The sequence below is a fragment of the Hevea brasiliensis genome, chromosome 3 (assembly GCF_030052815.1).
Source record: "Hevea brasiliensis isolate MT/VB/25A 57/8 chromosome 3, ASM3005281v1, whole genome shotgun sequence".
Lineage (NCBI taxonomy): Eukaryota > Viridiplantae > Streptophyta > Magnoliopsida > Malpighiales > Euphorbiaceae > Hevea > Hevea brasiliensis.
In genome coordinates this window covers 28,504,529-28,528,328 of record NC_079495.1, presented here as the reverse complement: position 1 = coordinate 28,528,328, position 23,800 = coordinate 28,504,529, and positions in this window count along the sequence as shown.

The following is a 23,800-nucleotide window of genomic DNA, read 5'->3' as shown; positions in this document are numbered from 1 at the left end:
TTTCAACTGAAACACACAATTTTACAGTGTTTCAGTACCATAAATTAGCATAAATCCAAAAATAAATTTAACTTCACTTTTACCTAGCTCTAACGTGCTAAACTCGACGTTCCTTAAATTTTTGTGCTTCGGGTTACTATTCACTATACTATTCAAGTCAAATTGTTGACTTTCTAAGGCTTAATAGGTATGGGAATTCCAACTTCACCCACATGCCACATTTTGGTCACTAAATTTGTTGGTTTTGGTTGTTTATTCAATTTCTAAGTCTTTTAAGCAAATTTGATAATTTTCAGTTTTGGTGTCTAAGGTTGCACTGTTCTATTGGTCACCTTACTCTTGGAATTTGGCAAAACTTTCTTCATAGAAAATGTTCTCTATTGTCTTAAGTTTATTCTCCTTTTTGAATCACTCCAATTGGAGTTTTGTAGCTCAAGTTACAAGCAAATTACGTTTACTGTTCATGCTGCAGAATTTTGTTCTAGCAGATTATTAATTCCAATTTCGTTCAGCAATTTGATCAAGTTAGGTCCATAATTTGGTCTAACTTTAAATGTTCTACTATGTCTTAGGTTTCCATCAGTTCAAGAATCACCTAAATCGGAGTTTTTTAGAGAGAGTTATAGCCATTGAAACTTTACTATTCAAATGGCAAATCTGCAGTTTGCAGATTCAGTGACCCAAATTGGCTCAGTAATTTGATTGGGTTAATGGCATAATTTGGGTTGGTGTTCTTCATGAAAGTTTTAGGTCTATATCTCATCTAAACACTGGTAAAAGTTTAGGTCATTTTGACCTGCCTAGCTTGAGTTATGACCAAATGAACAAACACTGTTTATTTGGTCAGGTTGTGCAGGGCAGCCTGCGATTTCTCAACTTTGGTCACTTTGTTCACTAGGTTTTAGTCACTTTTTGGGAATGCTTCCTAAATGAAAATTGTGTCATTTAGTGCCTATTTTCATCCCTAATTGGTCCCATATCCATTGGACTTGTAAAATTTCATTTTTGGTCCCTCAAAGGAGATTTTGGTCATGCTGCCAGCACATGACCTTATCCAATCCGAATTGGCTTTTAATTCCAACACTTCTAACACACCTCATTTGGTCACAAATGACCATTTTTCACTTCACATTAGGTCAAAGACACCATTTACAAGTTTTTTACATTTTTGGTCTCTAAACCCTAATGTCCAAACCCTAATTCACTAACCTCGTGCATTTACTTGATTCCATGCCTCTAACCATAGTCATTCAACTAACTCAGGTTTATATACCAAATTAAATCCATCAAACCATGCAAATATACTTCCATATACATGTTGGCTGAAAATCATTCATGGTACCTCAACAAATTTTTATTTCATTTTAAGCATTTTTCTAAGTTAACTAAGTTATAAACACAAGTAATAAACTCATTTGCAACTTAAATCACTAACCTTTGTGTAGCAACTTCTAACTCTCCTTTTCTCCAATTTTCTTTCTTCTTTTCTTCTTTCCTTCTTTCTTTGATGACCAATCTTCTTCTCAAGTGATTAAATCAAGTTTTTATGGGAGAATTTGAGGTAAGGTAGGGTCAAATGGGTGTTTAAAAGCTTGTATTCAAGCTTTCATGGAGGAGTCAATGGTGGAATTTGGGAGAGCCACGAATGCCCTTTTTTTGATGTAGGAGAAGACCATTTTCTTTTTTAATTTTTATGTCTTTTAAGTCTTACTTTATGTATTTGAATGGGTCAAAAATTGTGGGAATTAAAATAATTAATTTTGACATCATTTTGATGTCATAAAGTGATGTAATTAGCTTTTTCTTTTCTTTTCCTTTTTTTTTTATTTTTCTATCAGTTCTTCAATTTAATTCCCAACTCCAAAATTTTCTTTTCTTCGATTTTATTTGAGAGTTAGGTCAGGAGTCAGCTCTCGGGGTCAATTGACCAAATTGCCCCTCGCCGGTTCTTCCGAGTTTGCAAATAATCTAATATTTCTTCCGGCTCTCTGACCTAATTATTTGACTGGCTTAACAGTTCTTTTTTGTGATTTTCTCTTTCCACTGTGTTCATAAGGGTCCTAAGGACCGCGGCGTCACATTTTACAGTTCGAAATTTGAGTTTAAAATGACTTATGATCATTCAGAAAGGTCACCCATCGCTGTGACTCTCAGCTCGTTTAACTTCTTATGTTCTATTTTTCTTGCTTATACTTAACTAATTAGACATTACTAATTATTTGTGTTTATAGCTTCTCTAGTTGTCTTAAGTGTGGTTCTAATCCGCTTAATTGTCTAGACCAAAATTGGTCAACGGAACAGTGAAATATACCAGGCTATACAAATAGGGGTGTTACATTTTCTTACTATTATTTGGGTTATTTATGATTCCTCACTCTAGTTTACATATAGTTCTAGAAATTCTAGCTGTCCGGTCAGACATTGGTCATCAGAACAGTAGTGTGACACCCCTTACCCATCTACAGTGTAGCCGAGCAAGTTATGCCACTCAGTGTGTCGGAACACCAATTCATGTTTCAATTTTAATTAATCCCTTTTTATTCATTTATTTATAATTTTTGATAAATCTAAATTTTTTGGCAAATTTTATAGAAAATTCGGCAGAATGCCGGCTATAAATTGGAAAATAGTTCTTCTGAACCTGTTTAAAAACACTTCCAATATAATTATAATCTCAATCTCAGTCAACCACCAACATTTTTCAACAATTTCTCAAATCAATTCAATATCTCAAAATTCACATTCATCTCATATCACAGCCAATTCAATGAGAAATACTCATATTTATTTTTGAATACAGCTCATAGGTAATTACAACAAAAATATGATTACATGAGTTTATAATATACATAACAAAAGTTTACAAATACAAAAGACTTAGGTAGCCCAATGTCCTACCAATGCACTGCAATTTGTGAGGTGACTTTGAACTCTGAGTGCAGATCTGAAAACTCACCCTGTATGAGGTCTACTGGACTCCCCAACTATGTCTCCAGTACCTGCGCGTGGCAAAAGCGACGCGCTAAGCAATTCTGCTTAGTGGTGACAGTATAAAATAAAATAAAATAAAATAATAACATGTATGCATAATGTATGTTTACATTTTTGGGTAGACTTAATTTCAAATATTTATTGCAATATTATTCGATTAAAGTTTGGTAAGATTTATTAATATTGCTCGAGTAACCTATACTAGTTGATACTATGTGTTCCAGAAAGGAGATTTCACTCATCCAGAAGTCACACTTGGACAGCTTAGCATACAGCTTCTTTTCTCGCAGGGTTTGCAGAACAATCCTTAAATGTTCATCATGTTCTTCCCTGGTCTTGGAATACACTAGAATATCATCAATAAAGACCACTACAAACCGATCTAAGTATGGATGGAAGATACGGTTCATAAGGTCCATAAATGTTGCTGGTGCATTTGTTCACCCAAACGGCATCACTAGAAATTCATAAAGCCCATACCGAGTTCTGAATGTAGTTTTTGACACATCTGCATCCTTTGCCCTTAACTGATGATACCCTGATCTGAGATCAATTTTTGAAAATACACCGGCTCCCTTCAACTGATCAAACAGATCGTCAATTCTGGGCAATGGATATTTATTCTTCACAGTTACTTTGTTCAACTGCCGGTAATCAATACACAATCTCAAGGTTCCATCCTTCTTCTTCACAAATAGCACCGGAGCTCCCCATGGTGACACACTGGGGCATATGAACCCCTTATCAAGCAACTCTTGCAACTGAGTTTTCAACTCCCTCAATTCAGTGGGTGCCATCCTATAAGGAGCAATGGAAATGGGTGCTTTACCCGGCATTACCTCAATAGCAAACTCGACTTCCCTTTCTGGAGGTAAACCAGGCAACTCTTCAGGAAATACATCTGGGAAGTCTCTTACTGTGGGTATATCACTCAGGTTTGGCTTAACTTGCCTAGTATCAACCACGTGTGCTAGGTAAGCTTCACAGCCTTTTCTCATCATTCTTCTTGCAACTGTGGCTGAGATAACACTGGACAGGAAATCTGTCCTTTCACCCACAACAGTGATCTCATTACCCTCAGAAGTTTTCAAAGAAATTCTCTTCAATTTACAATCAACTATTGCCTAATGACCTGACAACCAGTCCATTCCCAAAATCACGTCAAACTCGTGGAAGGGTAACTCAATTATATCTGCCGAGAATTCATACCCTTGAATTCTCAACGGGCAATCTTTATACACCATATTCACTACCACACTGTGGCCTAGTGGATTTGTGACCAGAATGTCTTGATCACTCTCCTCTACTAGAACTCCCCTCTCTATGGGTAGTTTGATGCAAATATAGGAATGAGTGGATCCTAGATCCACCAATGCATGCACAGAAGTGTTGTAGAGGGAAAACATACCCCTGATGACATCCGGGGCATCTTGCACCTCCTGAGCTCTGATGGCATAGGCCTTGGCTGGTATTCTAGTGTCTGGCCTCTCAGCTGACTCAGATGCAGGCCTCAGTGATGGACCAGCTGCCTCAGGTTTATCAGGCTTCCTACCTCTTTGTGGTACAGGAGCAGGTCTGTCAGTTTGTGTTGGAGCAACTGTAGTAGTCCTCTTCGGACAATTCTTGATATGATGTTCTGTTGATCCACACCGTAAGCATGCACTAGTCACTCGCCAACATTCCCCCTTATGCCATTTCTGACAGTACTGACAAGCAGAAGATGCAGGGGCTAGTCCCCTAAACACCATCCCTGGAGAGCTGCCCATTGATGGTGTAGACTGGCCTCTCCTAGGTGTGAGCGTAGTGCAGGCCCTTGAGGCGGCCCGACCACGTGGTGGTCCTAAACTCTGAGTAGGAGGACCCTTACTCTTCTTACTGGGAGTAGAAAATGTACTGGACTGACCCGGACCCCTCTTCTGCTGTCTTTCTCTTCTATTTTGTTCATTGATTCTGACCCTTTCCACTTTTGATGCAGCATCCACCAGTTTAGAAAAATCCGTGACCTCCAGTGTTGTGATCATGACTTTGATATTGTCATTGAGCCCCTCCTCAAATCGTCTGCACCTCTCTGCCTCAGTAGGGACTATCTCCCTCCCATACCGGCTCAGTCTGACAAACTCATGCTCATACTCAGCCACTGACAACTGTCTCTGTCTCAAACTGATAAATTCCCTTATTCGCTCCTCTAAATACACTTTGCTAATATATTTCTTCCTGAACTCTGTGAGGAAGAATTCCCAGGTGATCCGTTCAGGTTGCACTTCACTGGTTACTGTGTCCAACCACTGATATGCGTCATCCTGAAGTAAAGACACAATAGCCACTAGGTTCTGCTCGGGGGTGCAATTTAGCTATTTCAACACTCTGATGGTTCTATCCAACTAGTTTTCTGCGGCCATGGGATCATCCTCCCTCTTCCCAAAGAAGTCCACAGCCCCATGCTTTCTCAATTTCTCCAGATGAGATTTCTGTGGTGCTGGCGGAGGTTGTGGCTGTGGTTGTGGTGGTGGAATTGCCCCCATCATTTGCCGATAGAATTCGGTCATTTGCTGGAATAGAGCAAACTGAGGTTGAACAGGTGCCTCATTTCTTTGGTGGAGTAGGTTCACCCCGCCTTTGAGACTTCACCCTTGGTGGAGCATGACTCTCCACCTCTTCATCAACCGCTCTTTGCGAAGCAGGATCAATGTCCTATTCAAAAAAAGAAAACAAACAGATCTGCATCAGTGTCACCTCAACACTTACAAATGCAATGCAATGGTATGTACTCTATCTAGACCCAGAAACGCCTAAATCGATTATCTGATACCACTAAATGTGACACCCCTTACCCGTCTACAGTGTAGCCGAGCAAGTTATGCCACTCAGTGTGTCGGAACACCAATTCATGTTTCAATTTTAATTAATCCCTTTTTATTCATTTATTTATAATTTTGATAAATCTAAATTTTTTCACAAATTTTATAGAAAATCCGGCAGAGTACCGGCTATAAATTGGAAAACAGTTCCTCTGAACGTGTTTAAAAACACTTCCAATATAATTATAATCTCAATCTCAGTCAACCACCAACATTTTTCAACAATTTCTCAAATCAATTCAGTATCTCAAAATTCACATTCATCTCATATCACACCCAATTCAATGAGAAATACTCATATTTATTTCTGAACACAGCTCAGAGGTAATTACAGCAAAAATATGATTACATGAGTTTATAATATACATAACAAAAGTTTACAAATACAAAAGACTTAGGTAGCCCAATGTCCTACCAATGCACTGCAATTTGTGAGGTGACTTTGAACTCTGAGTGCAGAACTGAAAACTCACCCTGTATGAGGTCTGCTGGACTCCCCAACTATGTCTCCAGTACCTGCGCGTGGCAAAAGCGACGCGCTAAGCAATTCTGCTTAGTGGTGACAGTATAAAATAAAATAAAAGAAAATAATAACATGTATGCATAATGTATGTTTACATTTTTTGGTAGACTTAACTTCAAATATTTATTGCAATATTATTCGATTAAAGTTTGGTAAGATTTATTAATATTGCCCGAGTAACCTATACTAGTTGACTGGACTGGATAAATGGGTAAACTGGTACTGGGTACTAAGTATCTCGGACCATCACACCATCGGTCACATTGTGTCTCCCGGTGTGCAACAGAACAGTTAATAAGCTGTAATAATTATCGGGGATTAAACCCGAGTATAATAACTCAATATCATAGCCAAAGGCTATTATGTCATAGAATGGCATAGAAAGCCATGAAATACAGAATGGCATGAAGCCATATGCAGTACTGCTAACAGAACCCTATTGGCTTGCCAACCTATCCAAACCAATCACATTAGGCCTACTAGGGCATTTAACACTTTTCATTTATGTAATTCTTTGAAATTGAATTTTAATGATTGCTATTCATTTCATTGGTCAACCAAAATGTTGAATTTTGCATTGGCAATAGGTAAATTAGTTTAAATATCATCAACATACCACATTTTGCATTTTAAACTTGTTGGTGTTGGTTGCCAATACCATCTCTAAGCTTAATGTGAATTGGACAGAATTTTCAGTTTTCAAGCTTTGGGATTACTGTTCCACTAGTCACTTTTGCAGTGGAAATTTGGAAAAATGATCAACATGAAAGTTGTTTCTTATTTTGTCTAGTTGAATTTCCTTTTTTGAATTACTCCATTTGGAGTTTTGTAGCTCAAGTTATGGTCCAAAAACCACAATTGGCCGGATTGAAATTTTTCTGGACTGACCATATCTATAGTGCAGTGAATAGTGACTTCAACTCACTTGTTGGATATTTTATGGTCATAATTTGGGTTAGGTTTCTTCATGAAAGTTGTTGGTCTATATCTCAGCTTGTTTTGGGTAAAATTTCAGGTCAATTGGACCATTTTACACTGAGTTATGGCAAAATGACCAAATACTGTTCATTTGATCATTCTGCAGAAACAGACTGCAGGTCACCGGGATTGGGGCAAGCTTTTGGTCTACTTGGTTTGGTCTTATGGGCATGGTTTCTTCACCAAAGTTGTGCCATTATGTATCTAGTTTCATGTCCAGTTGGCAAAACACCAATTGAACCTCTACAATTCATGTTATGGCTGCCCAAACCTGCTGGACTCAAGTCTAATTCTGTAGGTCACCTAGGGCAGCCACACTAAACCCAAATCCCATCACTCAACACACTTCATTTTTGGTTTAAACAAAACTAAATGGTCACTAATTGACCATTAATACCCATTTTCATCATCACATGGTCAAAGTCCCATTTCTCCACCCCAAACCCTAACTCACACATTACCATTCATGCATTTTCATTGCATTTCTTCAATCCACTTACCAAATGCACATTATGGGCAGCCATAATAACCTTTTAACTTCATTAAAATCATCACAAACAAACCCTAACCATGGCTACCAAAAATTTAGGGTTTATATACAATTGGTATTCAACAATTTTTCTTTGTAATTTACACTCATTTATACTTACTCAACATAAATTTGAAGAGAAACATAAGTTTAAGTTACTAACATCTTAGTGAGCTAATCCAAAGCTTGTAAGAAATCTTTCTTTTTAATTCTTTTTGCTCCCAAAAGAATCTCCAAGATGCAACAATACATTTTTGTATTGGGAGTTTAGGGTTTAGTTGGGTAGAACTTGGTGAAATCAAGCTTGAAAAAGCTTGAAAATGGTGGCTTTGGTGGAGGCTTACGGCAAGGAAGAAAGAAGAAATGAGAAATCTGGTTTTTGTCTCATTTTTCAGCCCATTTGTCTCTTTTAAATATAGTTATGCCATGTGTCAACATTGGGTTGGGTGGGAGAACTTTAATGACATCATTATGATGTCATAAGTCCATTTTCCTTCATTTTCTCTTCATTTCTTGTCTATTTAATGGCAATTATATTTTTAACAACATTTATTCATATTTTATATTATATAAATAATTTATTTAACTGGACAAGTTGGTCAAAAATTATCTCTGAATACGAAATGACCAAAATGCCCTCCATTTGGCTTAACGGGCCAAAATTATCTGTACCGATTGAAAAATTTTTCTAAGTATTTTCTTGGCATTCTAATGCCATAAGAACCTCAATAACCCTTCTCTGGAGTCTCAGAAATTATTCTATAATTTTTCCCCCGGGTCTAGGGCTCCTAGTTGCGAGAACCGCAACTTCTCACTAGGTTACCCATTGCTAGGGCACCGGCTCATTTAAATTGATTGTATTTTATTTCTAAAATTTTTGCTAAATTTTTCTTATTAATATTTGAGTTAATTATGGTTCCTCACTTTAGTTTAAATATTTTTCTGGACGTTCTAGCTGTCCGGACTGACACTGGTCACTGGAACAGTAGACTGTACGGACTAGCTAAAGTGAGGATGTTACAAGTAGACTATCTAAAGTGAGGGTGTTACAATTCTTCCCCTCTAAAAAAAATTCATCCTCAAAATTTACCGGGTGTAGGTATCTGAGATAATTCCTTTACCTTTCTGTTGCTCCCTCTATCTACTCCTTTTATATATATATGGTATTATTTAGTCTTTTCGAATCTATCATTATACACTTAAGCATATCATAAAAGAAGGAGACTTCACCTAAAATTCACATTTGCGGCATCTTGCTCCTCTCCAGCTTGGTTGACATTTGCAAGTGGTGTTACTGTTGTACCTAGTCCTTCCACGACCTCTATCTGGGTCTGTGGTAAATTCCTCTTAGGACAATCTTTTAGACGATGGTCCATGGCCCCACATCTATAACAGGCTCCAGTCAATCCCCTACATTCACCTTTATGCCACTTGTTACAATGGCCACATTTTCTTGCTAGTCTTGGTGCACTCACTACTAGTGTCTCTGGTTGACCTCTTCTGGGTATAGGCCTGGGTCTAGGTTTCCTACTTTGATCAGATGTCTAACTTAACTATTCTCTCAGCCTCTTATTACTAGACTGTCTAAATTTCCTCTTTTGTTGATCACCATTCCTCTTCTGCTCCTCTTCATGAACACACCTAATATATTTCTTTCTGAACTCTATCAGAAAGAATTCCCAAGTTACGTCGGTTGGTGGCACTACCTTAGTTACGATATCCTACCACCAATATGCATCTTCTTATAGCAATGAAACTACACACTCCAAACTCTATTCTGGTGTGCAATGGAGCTACTGCAGGACTCTTTCAGTCCTTTCTAACCAATACTCAGCTGCTGAAGAATCGTTGTAACACCTCTATGTTCAGTAGTGCATTCTACTATTCCGGTGACCAGTGTTGTCCAGACAGCTAGGATGCCTAGAACTACAATTCGATATGAGTGAGGAGACATAAAATAATGAAATACAAGAAAAACAAAGGAAAAATAATAGCAAAGAAATATAACCAAGTTAAGCGAGCCGAGAACCCTAGCGATGGGTGACCGCACCGGGAAGTCACGGAGTGGACCGTTGACTAGCCCTGGACCGCGGGAAACTCTGAAAAATATTTTTAGGACTTAGATAAATGTCTATTGAAGTATAAATATCATTAGAAATATCAAAGAAAAATTAATTAATTAGTACAAAGAAAAGTGAGAAATCGAAAAACGGACAAAACCCGGTGTTACCGAAAAATCGGGAATGCAACCCGAACAGGGGCATTGTGGTCATTTGACACCCCGAGTTGTCTTTTGACCTAAATTTCCATTAAAAATACATGATATTATATTTGGAAAATGTCATGAAAAATTAAATTAGTGGTACCTAATGTAAATAGCAAAAATGGGATATAAATTGAGTAATTAACACTTTAAAACATATAATATAGTTAATTTATGGTGAGTGGAGCACTATGGGTTAAATTAATCACTATGTGGGCAGGTCTAAATCCACTAAGCACTTCATCTTCAACCTTCATTCCTCCATGCTGAAATGAATCCTTCAAAATCCTCCATGGCCGAAACTTGAGAGAGCTTCCTAACCTCCTCCATTTCCAACCCAAACACCAAAGTCATTTCACAAATTTTCATCCCCACATCACAAGGAAGAAATAGATACTAAATTCAAGGGAGTTTGGTGAAGATTTAACAAGCCCCAACAATAGGTAAGTGTTTAAATTGATTTCTTTCGTAAGTAAAGTTTATGGGAAGCTTGAGATGAATGAATTGATGAAGAAATTTTGAGGTTTTGGTGAATTGTTATTATGCACTAGTTTAGGCAGCCATGGTAATTAAAGAACTTGAATTATTTTCACATGCAATTGATGGGTATTGGTGTTGATTAAAGTAAATCAAAGTTTAGTAGGTTAATTATTGGTGTATGTTAAGTTGAGCACTTGAGTTGGAAATTTATGTTGAGTTTGAAATTCTATGCGTGATTGCCTAAATGGACAGCCATGGAATTGTACACTAAATGAAATATTATTACATGTATTGTGGATAATTAATGTTGACTTATGTGATTTAAAGTTTTGGTAAGTTAACTTCATGTATATGTAATGGTGGACCAAGTGAAAATTTGAGTTTGAAGGCAATTATGAAGGCTTTACAAATGCGGCAGCTTGTTAACTCCTTGAAGAATGCTGGAATTCATGAAGATGTTTAATGAATTGTAGTCCTAAAGTTTGCCAAATATGTATGTAAGTTAGTGGTAAAGATATATGTTATGATAGTGGAGAAGTTATATGTTATGAATAGGTGATTAAATTGTTGTAATTGAGTTTGACAAATTCTGCACTATATGCGGTATGTTGAGTGTGATTATAAGCTGCCAAAATGATCAATAATATGTTGTGAAATATGTTTAGGTTATGGTACAAACCAGAATGGACATGAATGTGTAGTTTGGTAAGTGTTAAAAGTGATCTTTGATGAGTATGAACAAAATGCAATAGGGCAGTTTGTGTTTTGGGCTTAGAACCTTAAGTGTGTGGCTCCAATTGGTATGAGACCAATTGGAGGTGAAACTAGGCACAAAATGTGCCAACTTTCATGAAGGAAGCTTACCAAAATTCTGCTAGTAAGGTAGCTTGAAAAATGACCAAATCCGGATTAGTGCATTTAAGGCCTGAAAATTTACCATTTGGGCAGTAGTTAGTATTTTGGTCATAAATCACTCAAAACAAGTCCAATTGATCTAAACTTTTGACCATGAATAGTTAAGACCTATATCTACAAGTCTTATGAAAACACCAAAGCCCAGAAATGACCATGAGCAACTCAAACAGCTTGCACAAGTTCGGGTCCAAACAATGGCCGAACCTAAAATGACCTAAAATGACCTAAAGTGACCAATCTTGATGCATTTTGACCAGCAATAGTAAAATGACCATAACTTGGTCTACATAGCTCAGAATGACCTGAAATTTTGCCTCGCGTGCAATAAGACATAGATCTACAAGTTTTTAGTTTTGACTGAAACCCGAAAACTGAGGGAACTAGGTCGTCTAGCTAGGTCAAACTAGTATCCTAGAATCCAGCAAATTGCAAGAAAATGCAAGATACATGGAAATGAATTTGGTAACATGTACCAACCCTAAAAGACTATTGAATGTGACATATTAGTAACATTAAAACCTAATTTACCTAGAACGCATTGAGGGTCAACATATTAGGTTGACTAAGCAAATAATAGAATTCAACGAATTAATTATCAAGCATTATCGTTAGAGACAATTTAAATGAGTACTGAAACACTTTAAATTGTGTTTCTCAGTTAGCAAAGACTCAGGGAAGGGGAAGAAAACACTGAGTCAGAGCCAAGAGACAGTTATCAGAGGTTTGTGCACAACTAGTTTTAACTGATTTTGTTTTGAATATTTCATATGATTAAATGACATATTTTTCTTATGTATTATGTTTAACAAGCATTGGATTTAATTCAATGATTATTGAAATTGTTATAGTATGTATGAATTTAGCTTAGTGAAATGGTATTTCCACAAGTATTAAGCATTGTTATGGATTGAATAAATTATGTTTTGGAAAATTGTGATAGAACATGTTTTGAATTGTGATGGTAATTTTCATGAAAAAATGCAAATTTATTATTTGAATTGTGATGAGTATAAAAATTATTAGATATTGGAATTGACTTTGAATTGAATTATATTGTGATTTATGCTCACTAAAAGGATTGTGATATTGTTTTATATCTCACTATAGATGCTTGACTAGGTTATTACCCGTCTCTCTCATTTGTTGAGAAGACAATGGAGTTAGTTGTGTTTTGATTACCATGAGTGCGTGCACTGGCTTAGATTGTCCTCTGATTTGAGTTTAGATCTAAGTTTTTTTATCGTTATGGCCCTTGTAGATGATTCATTATTGTGGTGTGTACTGTGCACGATGATTAGACCTCCCCGACCATAGGGAGTTAGAATCTGATTCGACCTCCCTGATCATAGGGAGTTAGAATCACCCCGAAGATGGCCCTTTCGGATTAGTCTTGCATAGTTAGAGAGATAAAAAATGATTTTGAGATACAACATGGTTTTGAGATACAAAACAGTTTTTGAGATACATAATAGTTTTTGAGATACAAAATGTTTTTGAATAGTAAAGAATTGTGATTTCAATTATGATTTATGTATAATTGATTTTGTTGGAATTACCTAAATGATTAGTTATGATTTGATAAATTGAATTTCGTGATCAAATTCATTTTATACAAATGATTTACATTATTGGCAATGAATATTTTGAGTTTTGGAAATTGATGAGTATTCAGATTTCCAAATTATTTGCTGTAAATTTTGTCAAGGTATATTGTACTATGTTTTAAATTATAGTTGTGCACCACTGAGTTCACCACTCAGCGATAGCTTTGTATGCTGTCGCAGGTAAAAAGAGCATAGAGTAGTGAGTAAGTTTCTTTGAAGACACATTCAGGTCAGCTCTAGGTATATCATAGGTAAACCCATGTACATAGGTTTTGATGTATACATGTAACAATATGTATGTAAATTATTTGAGCAGTTGTATAAAAACTATTGTAAAATATTTTGACATGTAATTAAATGTAAATTATTGTAAATGTAAATTTGAAATTTCATTTACTTGAATAGTCTTGTAATCAATGAAATGTTTCTTTATGATGAGATTAGTGTGAAAATGAATGGATTGTTTATTGAGGTTTGAATTGTGAATTGAAAAGAAGTTATTGGAGTTGTATTTGAGAAAACCTATTGGGAGCATTTTCTTTTCCAGGATTGAAGAACTGTTTTCTCAAAATACAGCCGGCACTTTGCCGAAATTTTGAAAAAAATTTTATAACACCAGATTTTAATCGATGATTTTAATTTCACGAAAATTGTTTTAAAATCCCTTGTAGTATATCTAATGGGTTATCGGTAGGCGAAGTACGGTAATTCATTAGGTGTACTACGGGATCATGTTACATCTTACAGGAGAGTAGGGTGTGACAATCGTCTTCCTTTTTACCATTGAAATCTATAGCTCCATACTTTCTAATTTTTCCTAAAGGTGATTTTATTTGGCGATGGTGGAATAACTTGATCATCTGCCGAAAGAATTGATCATCTGTTCAAACAAGGCCTGTTGGGGATGTACAGGCACCTCTTACACTGGTGGAGTAGGATCTCACTGATATCCAACATCACTCCCGATCGGGATACGACACTACTTCTTCTGTCTTGCCTCTACTATTCTGAGTCCATACCTTAACCTAAAATAACTAAAGAAAACAAACCTGAATTAGTGTCACCTCGACTTTTATGAATGCAATGCATGTTATGCACACTATCTCATTCTATCTATGGATGCCTAGGAACGCCTAAACCGTGCTCTGATACCAATAAATGTGACACCCCTCACCCGACTACAGTGTAGCTGAGTAAGGCATGCTACATTCGGTGCCAAGGCACCCTATCTTATCTTACTTTATTCGTAACATTATTTGTTCTCATTATATTTTAATATCAATTATTTTTCTAAGGAGAAACCAGTGGAGTTTTCCCTATTTCTATTACCATTTGGCGTATTTCACTATTCACCTGCTTGAAATTCAACAACATTTTCACAATAAAATCTTATCCATACTAATCATAATTATCTCATCAATCATTCTCATAATCAACTCATATTTCAAATCTCATCCATATATTTCAATTTCATAATCATTTCCATACATTTCCATTCATACTTAATTCATATATAAAAATTTTCAAATTACATAAATTTACATGATTTATAAACTAACTACACAAGTTCATAATTTACAATTTACATACTATACAAATACAAATTAATTATAATTCCATAATTTACATTTCAACATAATAACTACTTATAAATACATAAAATAACTTTTGTGAGTCCTATCTACATGCATTGCTGAGGATATGACAACCTTGAGCACTTCTGACACTTCTGTAGATCTGGACTCCAAAAATCCCAGTCAAATGTTTGCTGGGTTTTAGCTTCAGTACCTGTGCGAAGGAAACAATCCATCGTGCTAAGCATTGCTGCTTAGTGGTGTAATAATATAACAAAAAAATAATGTATATAAATAAAGAAACAATCAAGCATTCTAAATATTCAAATATCAATTTGATTTAAAAATGATATTTATAATATTAACTATCTTACATGCTAATTCATTCCTCTTTGGAAGTGATAAGTTTATAGCCTTACAATAATAATGTAACACCCCTCACCCGTCTACAGTGTAGCTGAGCAAAGAGTGTAACACGGAGTGCCTGAGCACCTGATCTTATCTGATTTCATTATAGTTCTTGATTTACTTGTTCAAAAACTCTATCTGAGGTTTAGGCTATTTTTACTGTTTATCAAAATCTGACTAATTTGGAAAATTTAAAAACTTAATGACAATCCAATAGAGTCTTGTGATAATTTGGACTATGATTCCTCTGAAGCTGCCAAAAATAATTTCAATATATACTCAAATTCACAACTCATAATCAGTCTCAAAATTTCTCATACTCAATCTCAATCAGAATCATCATGATTAGATACTTAACTCATATATCAGAATTCTTACATTTCATTAACTTACATAAATTGCCAACTAATTACATATGTTTATCAAGTACAGGATATACAAATAATTTACAATATACTTAGAATGAACAAAATGCATAACATGTGTAATATGAGCCCTATCTACATGCATTGCTGAGGAGGTGACAACCTTGAACTCTTCTGACACTTCTATAGATCTGGACTCTAAAATCTCAGTCGAAGTACCTGCGCGAGGAAAACAATTCTATCGCACTAAGCATTTCTGCTTAGTGGTACAATAGTATAACAAGAAATAATATATACAAATAAAGAAAGAAATAAATCATAATTCGGATACTCAGGAATCAATTTAATCTGGTACGGTATTTATAGTATCAATTATCTTATATACTAGTTTGATCTTGTTTGGAAGTACTAAGTTATAACCTTTCAATAATAATGCCTAGTATATAAATTATTCTAACTGTAGCGTATTTTAAGTCTCTACGGTTCTGCAAATTGTATTTTTGTTATGTTTTTATTGCTAATCTCTTTTACTCATTTCATTCAATACTTAATTTAATTGTACTAAAATTTCATTATACTTAACTTAACTTAACTGCTTGAATGAAATAATGTTTTAATTGACTGCCCATGTAGCCTATACACTGACCAGACTGGATAAACGGTTATACTAGCATTGGGTACCTAGTACCTCGGGCCGTCACACCATCGATCACAAAGTATCTCCCAATGTGCAAACAGTGTGGCTAAAAAGCCATATAATCAATCAGTAAGGCAATAAGCCGAGTATCATAACATAATCCATATAGCTATAGGCTATTAAAATCACAATGTAGCATAATAAGCCATAAAACACAATATGGCGTAAAGCAATTTATAGAACAGCTGTCAAAACCCTATTGGCATGCCAACCTATCCAAACTAGTCACCTAGGCAATACTACGGCATTTACAAACTTAAATATTTAATTCTTTATTTTTGGTGTTTATAGGTCATTATGCCTTTCACTGGTCAACAAAAATGTTGACCTTTTTATGCATCATGAATAGGTTGATTTTAGTATCAACATATCACAATTATTCAGTAGATCATCAGACAGATCACATTTCCTATCAATTGTTCTGAAGTACCATTGTGCTCAAAGCATTTTTCTTGTCTCTGATAATAAGGACTAATGTCCCATTCATACATTCATATAATTTATTAAGTCATTATGTTTCTTATTCACATTACTAGTCAAACATAAATGTTGACTTTTCCACACTGAACAGATGTGTTGGTTCTAGTTGCACTAGAATTCCTCATTTTGAGTTTATACCCGTTGACATTGATTTCCAAAATTAATTGAAGGCTAATTATATGTGATTCCAAATTTTCAGATTTCATGGCCAATGGTTACTGTTCCATTGGGTCAGGCTATAGGGTGAAATTAGAAAAATTCTCTTCATCAAATTGTTTCTTATTATGTCTTCTTTAATTTCCTTTTTGAATTACTCCATTTTGAGTTGTATAACTCAAGTTATGGTCATTTAACCATAACTAGGTCAAATCTAAATTTCGACTTCCTTATTAGGCATTTTTGGTTCCGAATTTACTAATTTATTTGGACTGTTTGTAATAACATTGAGGTCTAGTATTCTTCATAAGTATTATTTCCCTATGTCTTAGGGTCAATCAGAAATTTTGTGATTTATCAAGTTTTATGGAATTATTTATAGTCAAATTGTTGGCTTGGACTCAAAGGTCCTATATTGGCATGGTCCTCAATTAGGTCAATGGCTTTAACTTTAAATTCTGGCCTTATACATTTATAATTTGAGGAAGTTACCTAAAACAAAGCTTTAGGTCTCTTTCTTAGCTTTCCAGATTCGTATGGCTCATTACATTTGGGGACTTCTTGTGGGAAATATGCCTACTTGAAATTTTCTGGACTTAATGGTCAATTGTACTAATTCTAGATTTAGTGTGTCAATTTTATCAACTTAATTGGCCTAGTTTCCTTGATTTCTAGGTTCTGGTCAAAATTTCAATATTGTAGGTTTATGTCTTATTGAACTTTTGGCACTGATTTTAGGTCATTTGGAGTTTCCTAGACCAAGTTATGGTCATTTTACTAATGCTGGACAGATTGATAAAGTTAACAAATTTTATGTCATTGTTTTGGTCAATTCCAATTCTGGCAGATTTGGTACCCTAACTTGGGCAAGCAAATTGACTTGGTTGTGGTCATTTCTGGGCTTTAGTGTCTTCATAAGAGTTATAGCTCTATGTCTAATCTTTCTATTGATATAAATTTCAGATCATTTGGATCTGTTTTGAGTGAGTTATGGTCAAATGAGTGACAACTATTCATATGGTCAAATTCTGGGTTGCAATGGTTCTGGACAGTTTTGATAGCTCAACTTGTGCAAACAATTTGACTTAGTAAATGGCATTTCTGGATTCTATGATCTTCACCAAAGTTGTAGTGTAACACCCCTCACTCATCCACAGTATAGCCGAGCAAGGCGTGCTACACGGCTTGCCGGAACACCTAGTCTATGATTATCTCATTTCCTGAACTCAATTTGATTTAAGAAGTCTTTATGTGATATTCATAACATGCTGATACTATTTTCATACTTTAATAAAATCAGTGTTTCAAAAATAGTAATAAAAATTTGGCAAGGTGCCATCTGTATTTCGAACAAATTGTCCTTTCAAACCTGTTAAAAACAGTTCAATATGATAATATCAAAATCTCAACTATTTCATTGACTCAATTTCTCAATAAAGTCAATAGACTTTTACAGTCATTAAACAGTTCCATAATACAGTCCATAATAATTTAAATATATCCAGAAAATCTCCATGTTATTTAATATGTACAAAATATTATAAACTTTAGAGGTTTCATAATATTAAAAAATATAGGGTCGAATTTCAAATGCAACAGAAGTACAAAACACAAGATATCCTAAGTCCTACCATGTATGCAATGCAGTGCAGATGACTTTGAACTCACATGCGAATCGATGTCTCACCGGTCGTAGGTCTCTTTGGGCTCCCATTTGTGTCTCTAATACCTACACGTTACAAAAGCAATGTGCTAAGCAATTTTGCTTAGTGGTGCCAAATATAAATAAATATATACTAAAATAAAGTAAATGAATTGTTTACGAATTTATAACATCGATATACTTCACAGTTACTGATTCTACTTTTATTTGCTAACATTTCAATATTTGCTAATTTTTGGTAGTGCTGTATGTTAGTAAACTGGATTTAGCTATTTGAATTTAATGGTACTTGAATTACTGCCCGCGTAGCCTATATACTGACCAGACTGGATAAATGGATATACTGGCACTGGGTACCTAGTACCTCGGGCCGTCACACCATCGGTCACAAAGTGTCTCCCGGTGTGCAATAGTGTGGCTAAAAAGCCGTATAGTCAATTTGGCGACTGGCAAAGTATAATAACACAATACGTATAGTCGTAGGCTATTAAAGTCACAGTGCGGCATAATAAGTCGTAAAAACACAGTATGGCGTAAAGCCATTTACAAAATAACTGTCAGAATCCTATTGGCATGCCAACCTATCCAAACTAGTCAACTAGGCAAACTAGGGCATATTATAAATTAATTGTTTAATTCTTCAATTTTTAGAGTTTACTAGCTATTATGTAATTCATAAGTCAATGCATATGTTGACCTTTTTAGGTACTATAGATAAGTTGTTTCTGGCATCAACATGTCACAAATTATAATTTAGTATGTTGCCAATATAGTGCAATTTACCATTTTTACAAGTTGGCATTCATTGCCAAATTGTTTCAAGTATCATTGTATGTAAATGTCAAATTCTCAATTTTTGTATGCTAGATTGGTCTAGCTTAAAGTCCTATTTCTCTTGGTTTTTAGCTTCTGGTCAAAGAAGAAAAATTGTAGCTCTATGTCTTATTGCACTCGGGACAAAATTTTAGGTTATTCTGAGTTGTATAGACCAAGATATGGTAAATTTACTAAAGCTGGACAGATTGCACCTTTAGTGCAAAATTTGGTCAATTTTAGGTCACTTTTAGTTTTGGAAGTTTTGGTACCAGAACTTGTGCAAGCTATTTATCTTGGTTCTGGCCATTTCTGGGCTTTTATATCTCATAAGAATTGTAGCTCTATATCTAAGCTATCCATGGTAAAAATTTCAAGTCAATTGGACCTGTTTTGAGTGAGTTATGGTCATCCTAATGATTACTATGCATATGGTCAAAAATCTGGGTTGCAAGGTTGCCATTCCGGATTTGGTCATTTTTAAGGTCAGTTTCTAGGAAGAATTTTGACAATATTTCCACATGAAAGTTGGCATATTTGGTGTCTAGTTTCAGTCCCCATTGGCCTCATACCAATTGGGTTCATAGTTTGGCACTTATGACCTAATTTAGGTACTGTCAAGATACACAACCTGCATTTAAACATCACACTTCCAATTTTGACAATCCTCCTCCTTTCAATACTTCAATATTCAATCAATGGCACTTCTATATATATTGCACAAAAGTCCAACAAACATTTTTGGTAGAACACTCAAGTGCTCAATGCACACAATACACCATTTATGTTCATTATTCACTTCCACCAAAATTCAACATATCTCAATATCAATGTTACACATACACTTCCATATACTCATACCTCAATATCAATTACACATGCTACCCACAATTTAACACTATCATATTTCATTAAGAAACTTCATATTCACATACACAAATTCATGATATTATAGGCTGCCAAACATGGCAGTTTTCCAAAGCATCAAGGTCCCATTTCAAACCCTTAATTCAAGCACTAACATGCACATACTTGGATATTAACTTACTACATCTTCCATTTGAGTTAATCAACCTTAATTTCCATCCATTAGAGGTAATAAAAACTCAAACACAATAAACCTTCATGGCTGTCGAAAATGGACAAGTTCATTTCTCAATGTTTTCTTCATTTCTCTTCACCAAAATACTCACCTCAACCTAAACACAAGGTTTACTAAAGCAAGGGAGAGGATTTGGACACTTATCACTTTTGGAGCTTGTTAAAACATCACCAAATATTGTTTTCCTTGTTGCTAATATCTTCCCCAAGGTGAGTAGGCAAGCTTTAATGAAGGAATCAAGTGGAAAGGATGGCTTGATTAATGGTGCATGGTGATGGAGGGAGTTCGGCCATGGTGGACTTCCATGGAGGTTCAATTTGGCCAAAGCTTTAAAGGTTGAAGATGAAGATGATAATGAGTGTAATCTGCTGTTCCAAAACTTATTTTGGTGTCCCAATATTCAAGTTAGTGGAGCACTAAGTTCATTTTAATGTTTAATTAGTTAAAGTTTACTTATTTGCTCATTTATCTCAATTCTTTCACTATTTACGTAATGTATCTTATTTGAATTTTTCATGAGATTTTCAAAGTGTAATATCATTTATTTTTAATGGACATTGAGGTCAAAAGGCAACTCTAGGTGTCAAATAACAAAAATGCCCCACTTCGGGCTATATTCCTAATTTTTGGCAACCTTAGATTTTTATCTGCATTTCTTGATTTTCATTTTTCTTTGTACTAATTTATTAATTTTTATTTTATATTTATAGTATCAATTATATTTAAATAAACCTTAATTTATGTCCCAAAATTTAATTACGATGGTTTCTTGATGTCCTAGGGTTGGCAATGGTCTTCGATCGGTCACCCATCATTTGTGGTGCATTTCATTTAACTTAGCTTCATTTTCTCTCTTTCATTTTCTTTGATTTTTCTTGTATTTTTTTTCATTTAATTCATCATTATATGTCTGTTCACTATCACCAAAGTATAGGTCCAGCATCGACTTACTGGTGATATTTGTCCATTGGAGTAATAGAACATATAGAATACGTACAGGGAGGATGTTCCATGTAACCCTAGGTCTAAGCTTTCCAACGGTATAAATTTCAGGTCATTTGGAGTTCTGTAGACCAACATATTGTCATTTTACTATGGCTGGTCAAGTTGCACTTATATTGCACAATTAGGTCATTTTTAAGTCAAAGTCAATTCGGCCAGCTTTTGTAACCCAACTTGGGCAATCAATTTGACTTGCTTAATGGCATTTCTAGGCTTGGTGGTCTCTACCAAAGTTGTAGCCCTATGTCTAAGCTTTCAAACGATATAAATTGCAGGTCATTTGGACTTGTTTTGAGTGAGTTATGGCCAATTGAATAGCTCTGTTCATATGGTTAAAAATGCAGGTTCACTAATGGCAATCCGGATTTGGTGATTTTTTTAGGTTATTTCGAGGCAGAATTTTGGCATAACTTCTACATGAAAATTGGTCCATTGCAAGTCTAATTTTACCTCTAATTGGCCTCATACCAATTGGGATCACACATTTTTATTTATGGCTCAATTTATCTACTCTTTTCAACATAACACAACCTGCACATGAAATAATACTTCCAATTCTAATTCCTCCTCCTCCCAAAACTACAATTTTGAATTCATGGCACTTCTATATCATTCATCACATCTCAATTTTGTCAATTTGGGTAGTTTATGCAAGTGCTTAAAGTACATTATACAACCTCAAGTTAATAAGTCAAAACCAACCTAATATATACATGAAATAACTAACTAATATCTAGTAATTTTTACCATATACTTCCACTAATGTAACAACACACTAAATTAATTGTCATATTCATGAAATTAACACTCTTCCATGGAATTCAAGGCTGTCAAAATTTACAATTTACTAAGGCCCTCAATATTTCTTCAAACCCTAATCCTAAAGCTTAATTCCCAACTTACTCATGAAATTAAATTACTAGCCTTACCATTTACTTCAATCCACACTAATTTCCCATCAATTAACATCAATTACAAGTGAGAATAAGTTCCTCACCTTTCCTTTCCATGGCTGCCGCAAGTTACACCCAACAATTACTCAAGTAATTCTTAAAATTTTTCAACCAAAATACTTCCCACAACCTCAACACAAACTTTAGTTAAGCAAGGGAAGAAAAACTAGCACTAACCTTTGTTTGGAGCTTACTAAACCTTGAAATTTTCTCTTTTTCTTGCTGCCTAAAGCTTTCCCATGGTGTGTAGACCAACTTTAATAAAGAACAATTGCAGAAATTATGGCTTGATGATGGAGAGAGAAAGCTTCATGCATGGTGTGGCCATGGAGAATTTTGGGGTTCCATTTTCGGCAAAAAAGAAGAATGGGGAAGAAGAAGAAGATGAAAGTGGCTGAATTTTTGGCATTTTATATACTTATATGTTAGTGGGACATTCCACTAATCTCCACTAAGTTCCACTAAGTATAGTTTAAACATTATAATAATTCAAGGTTCTCATAATTGCAATAATGCCCTCGTATTTCTTTAAATTACATTATGTGTAATATTTCTTGTTTTCATGGCATTTCAAGATTTAATACTATTTATTTTTAATAGACATTTAGGTCAAAAGTTTGACTTTAGGTGACAAATGACCAAAATGCCTCTCTTCGGATTGTATTCTCAATTTTTCGGTACTACTGATTAGGTCCTTGACCCGCCGATTTTTTTAAGTTTTGTTTTTCGTTTATACTAACTTATTAATTTTTTTGACATTTTCAATGTCAATTACACCTCAGTAGACCTTTAATTCGATCCCAAAAAAATTTCCCAGGGTTCCCCGTGGTCCAGGGCTAGTCAACGGTCATCGCCGTAACTTCCCGGTGCGGTCACCCATCGCTACGGGTTCAGCTCATTTAACTTAGTCACATTTTATCTATTTTAATTTTCTTTAATTTTTTTCATCACATATTTTATTATTTTATGCTTGCTCACTATCAATTAAGGGTAGTTCTAGACATTTCGACTTTTCGGGGCAGAAATTAGCCGTCGGAACAGTGGAACATACGGACTACGTAAAGTGAGGATGTTACAAATAATATTCCATAGACATTTTATTCTAAGAGTATTGTACTTGAGGTCTCTCAACGATTCTACAAATTGTATTTTTGTTATGTTTCTATTGCTAATTTTTTTTCTCATTTCATTCAATACTTTCTAATATTTTTAATTGCTAATATTCTTAAATAATTTCAATAATTTACACTGCCCATGTAAACTATGACAAGCTGACTAAACTGGAAAATGGGTTGTTGGCACCGAATACCGCGGTGCCTCGGGCCGTCATACCATGGAACGCGGAACGTCAACCATGTATGCAGTTAGTATGGCTAAAAAGCCATGATAACATATAATCAGACATAAAAGCCATGAATACGGGTATAAAGCTATGAGTGCGGGCAT